The sequence below is a fragment of the Rattus norvegicus genome, chromosome 11, assembly GCF_021556685.1.
Source record: "Rattus norvegicus strain SHRSP/BbbUtx chromosome 11, alternate assembly SHRSP_T2T, whole genome shotgun sequence".
NCBI lineage: Eukaryota > Metazoa > Chordata > Mammalia > Rodentia > Muridae > Rattus > Rattus norvegicus.
The window spans coordinates 47121401-47135736 of record NC_141544.1 but is presented as its reverse complement, the minus strand read 5'-3'; the positions used below and the strand labels follow the sequence as shown (position 1 = coordinate 47135736).

Genomic DNA, 14336 nt, shown 5'->3' with positions numbered 1-14336 from the left:
CTGTTGGGGTTGGGGATTTAGCTCAGTGGTAGAGCGCTTGCCTAGCAAGCGCAAGGCCCTGGGTTCTGTCCCCAGCTCCAAAAAAAGAAAAAAGAAAAAGAAAAAAAAAAAAGAACATCGCCATTCATACAACACCCTTCTTTTTTTTATTTTTTGGGTTTTTTTTTTGGAAAAAAAAAACCCAATCTTTGTTGTATAGAAATATATATATATATATATATATATATATATATATATATATATATATATATATATATTCCAAGATGCTATTCTCTCATCTCCCCATCTTCCTCCTCCTCTTCAACGCCTCTGATGTAGGGGACATTATTACACCTTTTTAGAGCTTCACCCAGACAATGCCCCATCTCTGTATTCTTCTGATTTGCAAGCTGCGTGTCCATGTAGCCATCAACGGAGACCAGGTAGTCCTTGTACTCTGTGCCCCGCTTAAGTCTCACCATCACTGGCTTTCCTGTCAGTCCATTGAGAAAAGGCTTGGGATTGAGGGGTAAACTCATCTCGAACACCCGTGAGTGCTGCACCCCACTAGCCGCTGACCCCGCCGCCACCGCTGCCCGCCCCTCATGACTGGAGCAGCTGCCGCTATATAACACGCTTCTTAAAATGATTTTCCTCTATCTGCGCTTCGAATGTGTTTTCATAAAAAGCAGGGAACCTCGGGTCTGGTCCCTCTAACGCTTAGATCTGTACTGTAGCTGACAAAGCCAGTGCTCGAAGCACGCCAGCTAACCATACCACATTTGCGTCCCAGACAAGCTGTTTATGGTCCCATGAGGAGGTCCTACTCCGTCTCTCAGAGGCTCATCTGGCGTGGCGTGGAGTTTGTCCCCTGGGGGGAAGTGGAGTGCCCGTGTTACAGTCCTCTTCACTTCTCTCCAAAGTCAGGCATTCTTGAACAGCTCAGTCATGGAAGGTTCCAGATGTCAGACAAAAGCTGTCTATGCTCTGACTGCCCTGCCATGGAGACATCTCCATGGACGTGTGTCCATGCAGCCACAATTGGAACAGCTTGTTTCTGAAAGCCATAGTCTGCTCTCCTCAGGAAGTGTCTGAGGCGCAGGCAGGGGCCTGCCCCACGATCCCGAGGGTCTGGCTTCAGTCCCCAGAACCCATGTGAATGGGCAGGGCCCGGTCGCTTGCTCTCAACCCCAGCAATGAGGTAGTAATAGGTGCATGCGTAGTGGTCAGCCTGCTCAGCCTCTCCAGGTTAGTGAGAGACCCTAAGGCTCAGAAACAAGGTAGGCGGAGCCTGACAAACAGCAGCCAAGGCTGCCCTTTGGCATCTACGGTTATGTGCACCTGTGTACAGGTGTGTACTTGTACACAGACACGTCCTTGTGTACACACATACACATGCACACACACACACACCTTCTATTTTAATACGCCTTAAATGGCACAATGGCTGGGCCACTCTCAAACTTCCACGTCACCAGTGCCTCCCCTCCTGTACTCCTGAGTTATTACTGAAATCTATTCCATCTTTGCTACCCTAGACCCAAGCGGGGGAGCCATTCTTCCCCAGCTCTTACGGTCTGCTCTCTCCTCTGCAGCTCTGAAGGCTGGATCTTATTCCTCTCCCAGCATAGCAATTCTCCTTTTTCCCCTGGGTCCCCTTCCCCCAATCTGTCTCCCTGCCCAGCCATTGGCTGCAAACAATGTTGTTTACCAGTCAGAACCAACTAGGGGCAGGGACCCTCAGCTCTCACTTCCTAAAGGCTTGCTGTCAATGGGACAGCAATGGCTGACACTAGGCAGCAAGACCCAGGCTCTGGCTGTGGACAATGACTGTCAGGTAAATCAGCTGCCCAGTGTTGAGGGCCTGCAGCAAGCTCTGATGAGCTTCTTTGGCTGGTGTCCTGTGGTGCTGAGGGGACGGAGGGGTGCTTGTCAGCACCTCCAGGGTGAACTGAACACAGATAGTTCTCAGGGGCGTATGCATGGATGTCACACAGTAGGCGGCAATAGTGTCCAATCCTTTGAGGATCTCTCTGCCTTTACTGTGCAGTGAGGAAAGGAGCCTTATTGGGTTGGAGGTGGGGACAAAAGGGTTGTCTCAGGACTCTATCCTTCTCTGGCCAGTGTATGAGTCGTGCTGTGTTGCTTTGCCGACTGAAGATTAGGCCTGCTATCACAGGGGTTCCCTGAGATAGCTCTGTGATCACTTCATATACTTGTAAAATAAGGAAGCTAGTCCCTAACAGCTTTGGGAAGGCTGGGAGATGCAGTTAGAGGGTGGGGGTTGCATACCCCTGAGCTCCCACCTGTCCTCCAGCCTTGTGAATTCCAAAGAGAACCCCCCAAACCCTAAGGGGCGAGAGGGCTAAGTTGGGAAGCTGCTCCCAGAGCTCGTCCTCCCTCTCCCTCGAGGTCTCCTCCCTTATTTTCACTGAGGATGCACTGGCGCTGAGACCAGGGACAATGACATTAAGCCAGGTCCCAGTCTGCCTCTCTTTCAGTGCAGGAAAGGTCAACAGGAAGGTCACCCCCTAACCCCGCAGGAAGCACCTCCGCTGTGCTGTCTTCCTCTGTGTGTTGTCAGAAGCAGAAATATTAACTTGGGTAACAAGCAAAGGGATCCCTCTCAGCTATGGGGACGGTTGAGTAATGGTTCCGTCGGCGAAGTGCTTTGTTGTGTGATCATAAGGTTCTGAGTTTGGCCTCAGAACCTGCACACAAACCAGCATGGTGGTGTGTACTTATACCTAGGCAGGTAGAGGCAGGTGGGTCTCTGGATTCATTGATCTCCTGCCTAGCAGTTAGCACCGAGAGCTTCTGTCCCAAAAGAACCAAGGAGAAGCTCTTGAAGAACAACTCCCAAGGTTGTTCTTTGCTTCCATACCCACGTGTGCGCGCACACACAGACATGTACACACTTGAGTGCACTAATATAGACATGCACACATTTTAAAAGAAGGGATTCGGGTAGGGAAGCTTGCAGTGCCAGCACACGTCTTGGAAAGCAAGTCAGAAATGGACCCTGAGTGAGGCAGAGTTTCACACACACCCAGAAAAGCAGGAAGGTGGTGTCATATGCTGGGTTCTGCCCTCAGCAGGATTTCCAGACTGTTCCAGACAGCTTTATCATACTGAACAGGGTTCGCTTCCCTAGCCTCCTCAGCCTCCTTCCAGCCAGACACTCCTGAGGCTCCTTTTCCTTCCCCAGTTGAGAGGAACTTGGGCTGGCACAGTGGTGGCCAGCCATTCATCTCTGTTGGAACCTAATGAGATTATGATTACTTTCAATGGCTGACATACACTGAGTTTGATATTTCCTTTTACCTTTCATCAGAGGCAAATTTTATGTTTCTATGCATGTGTGTGTGTGTGTGTGTGTGTGTGTGCTCAAGCCTAATCTCTTTATAAACACACACAAGGCATCCCGTAGCACATAATAGTTGATTGATTGCACACTAAACACTCCTCTCTGTACATATGTTCCTGGATGCCCGGGGTTCTCTAAGTGGGTTTTATCCCTCCACAGGCCCACCTGGGACAGGTAACAGACGACTTTAGTTCAACACTTTCTGGGTCATTGTTAGAATAACATCACTTAAATGAAATTTATTCATAGTACTGTTATATCAATACATCCTTTATTATCTTAGGATTAGATTTCCATGAATAACAAGAATGTTGGTATTGTCTTCGGTGGGGTTTCATTATTGCAGTTCTAGAATGGACCATTTCTTCAAAATCCCCATTTTCTCCTTCATTAACTAAGAAGCAAATTAGATGTGCATTTAGCCCGTGTCTGCCGAATGTTATTTTTAGAAGCCTTCTCACCTCTTTCTCCCTCCTTTGGGGTTTCTGTTTTCTTTCCTCTGCTCTGCTTTGCTCTCCCAATCACCGCAATTAAAATGAGCACCGTCCATGAAGGGGGTGTAGGAGGGGGGAGGGGTGGAGGGAGAGGAGGATAGGAGAAAAAAAAAATCCTCAATACAAAGAGATATATCCATAGGAAACCAAGCCGGGAGAACCCCACCATCAACCTGAGTGTTACATTGTTTACTCATAGACAGGACAGCTCTTTAAATGTTAAAGGTCCCAGAAAAGCGTAGTCAGAGAGGCTGCTGGGCCGGGCCTAGTGACACAGCTCTGATCAGGTCACGCTACTAACATTCCGGTGGCCAGTGGAGGGGAAGGCATGCGGAAGGCTGCCATCAAAGGGTGGGTCACGGAATTGGGCACTTTCTCAAAGACGTCAGGCGACCAGTACAAACTCGGGAAAGATCTAAATGTCACTATTAGTAACAATAGAATAGCATGTTCTTTTGCTGAATTAGTAGAGATTAACGTTACTCGGGGGCTGGAGGGATGTCTCTGTAGTAAAGTTCTTGCTGTACCACCATAAAGACTTGAGTTCAGATCACAAACATGCACATTAGAAGCTGGTCATGGCAGCGCTGGTCATGGCAGCGCTGGTCGTGGCAGCGCACGCACCTGCAGCCCCACCAGCTGTGGGACGAGGATGACGATGAGGTAGCTCAGGACTTGCTGGCCTATCAGCCTGGTCACAGTGAATTCACAAGCTCCAGTGTCAGTGAGAGACCCTGTCTGGGAAGAAAACAGGGCAGAGAGCAACAGAAAAGACACCCCAGGTCAAGCTGTGGTCCCACGTACACCTACACAGGTGAGTACACACTCCATGCTCTACCACACAAATTATTTGGGATGAAGTGCCACGCTAGGGGTGCCCCTGTGCTTGTGCATTTAATATAGCCTCCTTGGCTACCTTGTGTATCAAATACTGTGATTGTGTGTACACTCGAACACAGCGGCTCGGGGCTGAGGAATTTACCCTGAGGACGATGGGGGTAGGGGAGCACAGAGCATGTGTGTGTGTGTGTGTGTGTGTGTGTGTGTGTGTGTGTGTGTGAGAGAGAGAGAGAGAGAGAGAGAAAGAGACTGTGTGTGTGAGTGTGTGTGTGAGTGTGTGTGTGAGAGTGTGTGAGAGCGTGTGTGTGAGAGTGTGTGAGTGTGTGAGAGTGTGTGTGAGTGTGTGTGAGTGTGAGTGTGTGTGTGTTTGTTGATCCATGATTTATAATGCAGAGAAATACTATCTGTGTTCAGTAATTATACATTCATTTGATCTATTGCATAGCTCTAACAGATCATAAAGCGTATCCAAAAATAACACACATGGCATTACCCAGTTTTTATAATGAAGGAGTTTAAATAAGATGAAGTTTATCAGGCTCTCTCCTGGGATACGAGGGCAGGGGACCCTCTTCTTTTTATCATTTTATACCATGTGGTGGGAGTGTTACAAATACCACTACTTACAAAATTGGTTTAAGCTGAATGCCTGGAACAACCAACTGAATTAGGCCTTTCTGAAAAGGCTACAAACCTTGCAAGAGCTATACTTGGAAGGGCTCTGCAAATCTCCCTGCTTCTAGAGGGATGCAGCGTTGCTGGACCAATCAGGCCGAGGTCCGGGTTATTGACAGGGTTGTCGCCTCAGAACCACATGCAGCTGAGCTGTTTGCTCTCAGATTTAGCTGTTGTTTAGACAGGAGACTCTTTATTTGAGCTCAGATCTGAGGGGCTGAGCCTCAAGGTTGAAGAGTAAAAAGAAGACGTAAGACAAAAAAAGCTCTTTCTCAGTGTGGATTCCTGGGGGCTGTATCGTCTTCGCTTCACCGCTGTGTCACCATTCGGGCTATGTCTTCCCATTCTGCTGCCACCATTAGGACCAGCCACATGCTTTCATTAGCTGCATTGTTTGCGGAACCAAAACCCAAGTAGGTAATAGTGTATAGGAACAGCATCCCCAGAGCCTAGATGGACTTCCCCTGGACAGACCTTTCTCTGGACATACCTCCCCCTGGACAGACCTCCCCCTGAGCAGACTTTCCCCAGAAGTAGATGTAGCATGATTGGCACCACAGGTCCAGCCCCTGGGGCAGTATCTAGATGTCCTCAGAAGAGGACAGAGGAACCCAGCATTTATTGTCTAGTGTATTTTGTGCCTGAGAAGCCAGCATCTATTGAATGCCTACCATTCCCTGAGTTTTAGAGCTCTAGAAGGTGGTAGAACTTCCTTTTGCAGCCACTTGACCAGAAGACGCAGAACTTGAATCCAAGTCTGCCCAACCATCCTTTCCCCTTCTCCACTAAGAGAGGGATTTAGAGGTTTGGGCTAACAAAACCAGTGCCAGGTATACCTTAGTAGCCACCATTCTGAATTCAAAGGGGAGGATGGCACTACACCTGTCCCTTACCCTTCACAAACACCAACTGGTAACAGCTGCCACTTCACCAGAGACAACCCTGTTATGTCATGGACACCTCGTCCTCCTCTCTGCCGATTGTCTGTCCAGGTCTACCAGGGAGGTGTTGTTTAACAGTCTTGGTCTTTACAGCACTGGCTTAGCATGTTCTGGAAGGTTAGAAGCAGGGACGTTCCACGGGATGTCTGAGCATCCGTGGTTGTGTCACAGCATTGGCTTTCCTGCTTCTGTCTCCATCACTCCTTGCCTCTCTGGTGTGTCTTACACAAGCCCCCTCTGGAAGAGAGCGGAGAGGCAGCTTTGGAGTGAAAGGGAGAGAGCACAGGTTCTGTGAAGCCCAGGGTGCACATTCATGGCTGTGAACACAAAGTTTGGTGCCATTTTTTTTTTAAAGTCACCGTTGAAATGGATAAAAGTTATTATTAAGCTCATTTCCTGTGTTAATTTTTTTCCTCTTTTGCATGTGGTCGTAGGAAATACAGGCAGAAAGAGTCAAGCCTATCTAAGCTTGGAAAGAAATCCACAGTGGTGGGTTTGCACATCGGCCTTAATTGGCCCAATTGACCTTCTCCGCTGTATTTACAATTGCCTCAAAATTGTAAACAGATGTTGGAGCCCGGCTTTAATGGTCTCCCACATCTGCTTCACCAGCATGCTGCCCACCAAAGCAGCTGTAATTAGGGAGCACCTAGTGAATACATCTTTCCTTACGGGCCCAATCAATTGGGCTTCTCTCTGCGGGATTAAAGTCCACCCTCATTCTTGCTTTTATTTGAATACGTCTCACCTCGTGTTTTCTTAGGCAGAGTGGTCTGCCAGCCAAGTACAGAAAGAAAAAGAAAAATGCCCATGCTAGGTATTCTCCACGGTGAATCTCTGAGATAGCGCGGGGCATCCCCAGCTCTGGTGGAGACTGTGCACAGGGGCAAAGCCTTGGAAATGGGCTTCTGCTCTTTCCTGCTGCATAGTGTGCTCCGCAGACCAGCAAGAGATACTGAAATCTTAGAAAAGATGGGAGGACGATTTATTCTTCTGTTAATAGGGTTCATTTTTGAGGAGTCTTTTTAGACTTATTCCTTTTTAATTGTTAATCTCTCTGTGTGGATGTGTTCGTGTGAGTGCAGGTTCCTTCTGTAGGCCAGAGGCATCAGATTCCCTGGAACTAGACTTCCAGGTAACTGTGAGCATCCTGGTATGGGCGCCGTGAACTAAACTCGGGTCTTCTGCAGGAGTAGTACATGCCCTTAAGCAGGAGCGAGGAGTGCCAGCCATTAGCTGCGAGGCATGAGCCATCGCCCTTAGAGGAGTGTTACATTTACAGGCAGTATGAGGCTTGCATGGACTCCTGTCTACTCCCCCTGAACTCCCCACTCCCCTCCTTCCTGGTTTCTCTGTTATAAGTAACTCTCACTGCTGTGGGGCTTCTGTGGTTTATGAGCCTCTGTTGATACATTGTTATAAGCCCATCACTACTTACTTAGTGTCATTCCCTGTGTTATACTTTGTACATTTTACAAATTATACTGGCATGTGTCTGTCTACCCACTACATTTTCTTCTAGAATAGTTTTGCCGTTTTAGCAATCCCATGTGTTAAGTATGGAGGGAGTATGAGTAGAGGACATCTGTGTTTACCACAGATACCATCAGTGCCAGAAGGGTGTTATTGACTGAATTTTTATATAGAATATACTTATTTAAAAAAATTCAAGGCCTGGCATGGTGGCTCACACCTTTAACCCTAGCACTCAGGAGGCAGAGGTGGGCAGATCTCTGTGAGTATGAGGCCAGCCTGGTCTACATAGTGAGTTCTAGGCCAGCCAGGGCTACGTAGTGAGGTCCTGTCATCTTAAAATATAGTTCATGTTATTTATAATTGTAATTGGGATATAATCTCCATTGTGTAAAATTCATCCACTCTAGTTCCTTTTTGTATCATCATTTCTCTATTTCTTTGTCAAAAAAAATCAAATTCCTAATAATTTTCCTAGTGAAGATTATAAATTTAGCCTAGAATTAAGTTTATCTTAGCCCGTTTTTCTTTTCGTAACCTTGGAAGATTACCTTATAGTCATTTGCTATACCATAATGGCACATCAGGAATAAATGTTCATTAAAAACATGAGATACTCTATCCCTGACTTTCCTAGTTGCTGTGACCAATTATCTGACAAAATTCGACTTAAGGGAAGGGAGGGCTTACTTGGGGTGACAGTCTAAGGGACACAGCTGGTCACAGCTGGGGAGACATAGCCTCAGGTAATCAGTGAGAGCAGAAGTGAGGTAGCTACTCACACTGAGTCTGCAGCCAGGGTGCGGGAACAGGCAGAAAGTGAGGTGACACTTCCTCCAGTAAAGGCTCTACCCCACAGCCCCCCTAAACATTGCCACCGACTGGGGACGAAATGTGCACACACATGAGCCTGTGGGAGCTCGCACATTCAGAGCACAGCAGAGATGGTTATTATCTGAGCCTCATGATTTCTGCACACAGTTTAAGTCCTTGGAAGGAAGAGCCTAGGGTTTGCTCTAGTGAGTCTTCTCTTGGGCACTTCAGAGCCTTCCTTTGCGATGCTACGAAATCCCTATCACTGTGGAGGCAGTGTTCCTTCACCTGCACAGCCCGATTAATTGTTTAAAGAGCTATTCACCTTTTCTATACAGAAGCAGCACTGGGGGATATTAGGTTTTACCCTCGACTAAATAAAAATATCAGGTGGTATAGAGGTCTTTGAGTTTGTAAAAGGTAACAGTGAAATTCTAAGATGAATAACTGTATGAGACATTATGAGTCTCTCAAAGCCACGTTTGCCTCTTTCTGAAGACGAACTAGTTAAGGTACTTTGAGTACCCTTTGAGTGGCAGAGTCCGTGTCCACATGCTTTCTGCCTGTTAGAAAGCGCTTCCAGCATTGTGGTAACAAGTTAAAAGTGTGCCTTTCATGATCCAGCAGCCTAACACCCAGGGGAGTGTTCCCTCTAGGACTTGTTGTCAGGAACAACGCACCACGCTGTGCCTTTCTCCTGGGTTCTACATGCTAATGTCACTGAGCTGGAAAACACATATGTTAGTTCCTGCAGACCACAGCCAGCTTTGAGGTATCTGTCTATCTGAAGACATAAACACACATGTAGGGTTTAGCCGGTGAGCTGGCTTTTGTCGCTGTTCGATTCTGTCTTTGGTGTGCCCGTTCGTTTCCTTGGCCCTGGTGTTTGATGACCATGAACGGATGGACGTCTTGTCTTCTCTTAGGGATCCTGCAGCCATGTAATTCCCTGGGCTGCTACCTGTGTATGCCATCTTTCGGGGTTCACACCCCATAACGCAGCCAAAGCGTCTGTTTATACATAGAAAGTTAACAGTTGTCTCCAAACAATGAATCTTAGAGCGAAGTGTCCGCCTGCCATCTGTCAGGGGAATGTAAAAGGTTCCCAGATGTAGTTCTGAAAGCTGGTGTCTGATGGTGGCTGATCCGCGTGTACGGCAGACAGCATCTGCCGCCTCTTGCATCCAGTCTCACGAGACAGCCACCATCACCCTGCCATAGAACCCAGCATTCCAGCTGCCCTGCCGGCGAGGGTACGTGGTCCCTGAAGCTGCCTGCAGGGGTGCACCTGTGTATCTGGGTGTTTCTTGAGGCTGCCCTATGCAGTCACCATGGTAATTACCTCAGCATTCTAGAGGCCACAGTCAAAGATCAGGTGTGACGGGGCAGAGCTCTTGGTCTCTGAGTGGGGATCCAGTCTTTGTTCCTTCTGCGTCTCCTGGCACTAGGCTTCCCAGCCTGGCACCCGCATCTATTAGATCTCTGCCTCACGTTGCTCATGGCCTTCTCTCTTCTCTCCCTTCTCAGGAGAATACTCACTGTTGGATGTAGGGACGAGCTCATCTGAGTTCACTGGGTTCATGGCACCTACAATCACCAGGCATTAACAGGTCTGCATATCGGGGTGTGGACACTGTCACTGTGGAAAGACAGCTCCTGTTGGTAAGCAGCAAGGTGGTAGGCAGTGACAGGACCTCCTGCAGGGTGGAAGAGCTCCCGGCCCTGGTCCTGGAGAACGGTTATCTTGCTTCACTTCTTCAAAGGCAGACTGTTCTCAGGTTCACGGAGACTGTGACAAAATGATTGAAAAGTACTCCCTGAATGTTCTCTGCCTTTATAATTAGCCTGGGGTCCTGTTATTTGGAAAGGGGAGAGAGCTGGAGGTGGCAGTCGGTTAGAAGGCCATGCTCCAAGGACTGCCTAGGTTCCCTCCCTGTTGCTGTCCTTCCCCCGTGGGATAAGAGTACCCCTGGCCCACCAAGCTGAGAGTGACTTCCACTGTCTAACTTGACATTCCATTCACGACTGCAGCCATCTGTCCATGTCTCCAAAATCACACTCTTCTTTTTTTTTTTTTTTTTTTTGTTCTTTTTTTCGGAGCTGGGGACCAAACCCAGGGCCTTGCGCTTCCTAGGCAAGCGCTCTACCACTGAGCTAAATCCCCAACCCCTAAAATCACACTCTTCTAACGTGTAGACATGATCACTCATGGCTTTTCTCTCACAGTGCCCAACTTTACTGGCAAGGGTGTGATCTTCACATTCCTGATGGTAATTCTGTGATATTAGAGAGGTGCACCAGCAGCGCCCACCACTGTCCTTCCCCTTGCTTTCTGGGCCGGGATTTCCAAACCTAACCAGGTGGCTTTATTTTCTTAGTTGTCCTTGGCATGCACGTGGTCAAGATGTCACTTTCTGTATTGTTCTTTTAAATGTCTGAACTTAAGAGACATTGTGTCCTTGGGGGATTTTGAGCTGCCTCTTTGTTAAGGTTTCTTAAAGGAGCCTGATGACAAAGACTAGCGTAGGGCACAGCCCCAGCGCCTCAAGTGCCCCACTTTATAAATAGCCTTCTCTGACAGGTGGGTCAGGCAGCACTGAGGGCCCTGCTCACTGTCAATCACCACACGGGTTTGGTTCAGTTCCAGCCCCAGGAGAGAGAAGCTCAGCATCTTCCCAGCTCCTGCCTTAGCAGGGGGAAGCAGGCTGCCTTGGCGGGGGAGGGGGTTGTCCTGGAGACTATCCATGCCAGACCAACCCGTGGATGATCATTCAGATTCATATGTCACTGTTGAGTAAGACATCAAGATAGACGTGGGGGGAGGGGGAGGGGTAGAAGGAAAGGGTGGTGGAGTCACTGTGAATCAGGTGACTCCTAGATGAAATTTGAAAATAAGAATCTGCTCTGTCGGCGTGGCTGAAACACACACAGGAGGACGCCAGCACTGACATGTCCGAGGGAATGTTTTCACATCTAAAGTTGCCCTGGCGTTGATTGTTCCTCCTAGAGCATGGCATCTTCAAATGGGTCATTAGACCCCTCCCTGGCACGCCTGCCGAGGACAGCTGATCTAGGGCGTGTAAGAGCACCTATCCTCGTGATACCTGATCCAGCCCTGACTGGGAGAAACGCCCAGTTCATTAACTCAGGGAATAGGGAGCCCTGGGTGTGGTCTGCCATGGGTACCGAGGCCTTGTGCAGGGTCAGGAGAGCACGTCCCCAGGATTCTGCACCCAGGATTCTGGGCATGGGCCAGCAATCAGGACGGCTTCTGAACTGTGTCTGAATTTACGGGCTAGAGAGGGGCAGATGATAAAATTACTGCTTTGGCTGTAATCTGGAGAGATTGTGACTTTATACCCAGCCTCCACATCTGCTCTGTATTTAATCTTGCTGCTCATAAGGCAGCCTCTAGTTGTTATTTAGATTTAATCAGACTTTTAACCCAAAAGGTGATGGTTATGATTGCCTGATTTCCATGAGACTCAAGTAAGAATGTTCAGTTCCGGAAAGATTGTCGACCCCATAAAATTCTTGACTTAATGTAAAGTAAAATCTTTGTGATGACATGCAGGACAGACAGAGCCACTGTACTGATCACATGACTCCATGATCCCAGCTTCCCCTTTGGTTGGTTACCTGCTCAGCCAGAAGTGCTTGTGATGAGGGTGAAGACCTTCTGTATGCCTCAGAGGATGGCCATCTTGAAAGGGTCTGGTCCTGAGTGAGAACTGTTCTCTCTTCAGATGTTGCTCTCGTGTTCAACCTAAGCGCTTGATACCTGCATTCAGAGTTACGCTTCGGAAGCATTTGTGGGAAGGTCTCTTCCCAAACAGCCTCAGTTGGCCAGACCATGAGACACTCCTGCGTGGTCACCTTTGAGCTTGCTCTTTCTGCTGCCTGCTCACTCCTAACATTTGCCCCCCAGCCCAGGGTTGTACCCTCCCCTATCTGTTCCCCTGGACGCTGGTCACACTCCTGCACAGTGTCTCTCAACAATGTCACTCATGCGTGCTGTCTTTCACAGCCTGCTGGCTGGGACACTCTTTCCGTGATACATGGTCACATCACCCTTACAATTTGAGAAGACGTTCACTTCACCGTTAGAACCCTGTGACCTCAGTGCACGGCCTGTGGCTGTGGTGACATTGTTCCAAGTGCTCCCATATTCTCCTCAGTGCCTGGGAGAGATCAGTGAAGGAGAATCCTCACAGAGCCCACCCGGTGTGTGTGCGCTGACTGCCTGTCACAGGAAGTATTTGCAGGCAGCGGTAGTAATTTTGGTGTGGGGGTCTCCAGACCCCAGACATTGCTGTGTCTTCCTCTGTCTGTTCTGACCCCTCCCCAGCTTACCAGCTACCTTGCCCTCTTTAGTTCATATGAAGCATTCCCCATCTTACTCTTCCTTTGCTGGTTTGGTGGCTTGAATGAGAAATGTCCCCATGGGCTCAGACATTTGAACACTTGGTCCCCAGTTGGTGACAGTGTTTGGGAAGGTTCAGGAGGGTTGGCTGAAAGATCACTGGAGGAGAGTTTATACCTCACCCCATTTGCAGTTCTCTGTTGCTGCTTTGTGTGTGTAGTGGAAGATTTACGCTATCAGCTTCTGACCCCCACCAACATGCTTGCCATCTGCCCTGCTGTCTTGTCATGGTGGACTCTGACCTCCTGGAGCCATAAACTCTGATAAACACTTTCTCCCACAGTTTGTTCTTGGACATGGTGTTTATCCCAGCAACAGAAAAGTACCTAGTACACGGTACTGGAACCTCCGGTGAGTTAGTGTTGAGACATTTGTGTGGACGTCTTCTTATGTTTTGGCTTGAGTGTGACGTGCCCCCATTGGCCCGCATGTTGGAGTTTAGTCCCTAGCTTGTGGTACTCTTTGGGAAACCTTTATGAGGGGGAAACTCTGGAGGAAGTGGTCCACCGAGGCCGGGTCTTGAGGTTTATGGCACAACCTAGTTCTAGTCGAACTCTGCTTCTCGGCTGTAGGTGAGTGTGAGCGACCAGCCCCTGCCACCATGCTGTCCCTGCCCTGATGGCCTGTGTCACCTTGATCTTAACAAATCAGCCAACTACTGAGTCTGAGGCTCCCTCTCAGCCGTCACAAAGTCATGGCACAATAGGGCACAATGCCTCTGTTACCTACCTCCAAGGACACATTTCAGGGACTCGTTAAGGGATGTAACACTCATTTGTTAAATGAAAGAAGGTAACTAAACGGTTACACCTTAAAGGAGACAGCGAACAGGGAGCCGGGGTGGGGATGGCCTTCTTGGCCAGATCTGAGGCTGTGTTTGACCAACCACGGGCAAACCACTTACCTTCCCCATGCCTTATCTTGCCATCTGTAAAGTGGGGCCCATGCACACATCACTGTAGTAGCCAGCGAGCACTGACTGTGAGGGATGCAGAGCCGAGTCTGGCATGTGCTGACCTTGTGTGGCTGTGGGATCCTCACAGGCTCTGAGTGAGGTGAAGCTGTCTCATCCCACACTCATTTCCTCCACCGACCGGCACAAGTTAGAGATTTCACAGCCAGCTACACTGGATACTTTATCAAGTTCCTCCCAGCTAGATTCAAGCCGAGGAGCCTGCTAACTCAGTCAGTCCTGGAGTTCTGTGTCCCTTCTGCGCCCACCCTCCTGTCAGGCATATTCCTCCTCTTCTACCTTTCATGGAGCTACAACCCCGAGTACAGAAAAGCCAGAAGGACTGTGCTCAGACCCTGAGGAGGGCATGTGTCGAGCG

The 14336-nt window shown here is 48.8% G+C and overlaps 1 protein-coding gene and 1 pseudogene across 15 annotated transcripts in view; one reads left to right on the top strand and one right to left on the bottom strand.

The window, feature by feature from the left end:
* Hlcs (holocarboxylase synthetase) overlaps positions 1 to 14336 on the top strand; it is a 179839-nt gene that overhangs the window by 101614 nt on the left and 63889 nt on the right.
* LOC108352309 (small nuclear ribonucleoprotein F-like) lies at positions 267 to 529 on the bottom strand (annotated as a pseudogene). Its single transcript, XR_015633340.1, has one exon. The product of XR_015633340.1 is annotated as a small nuclear ribonucleoprotein F-like (transcript).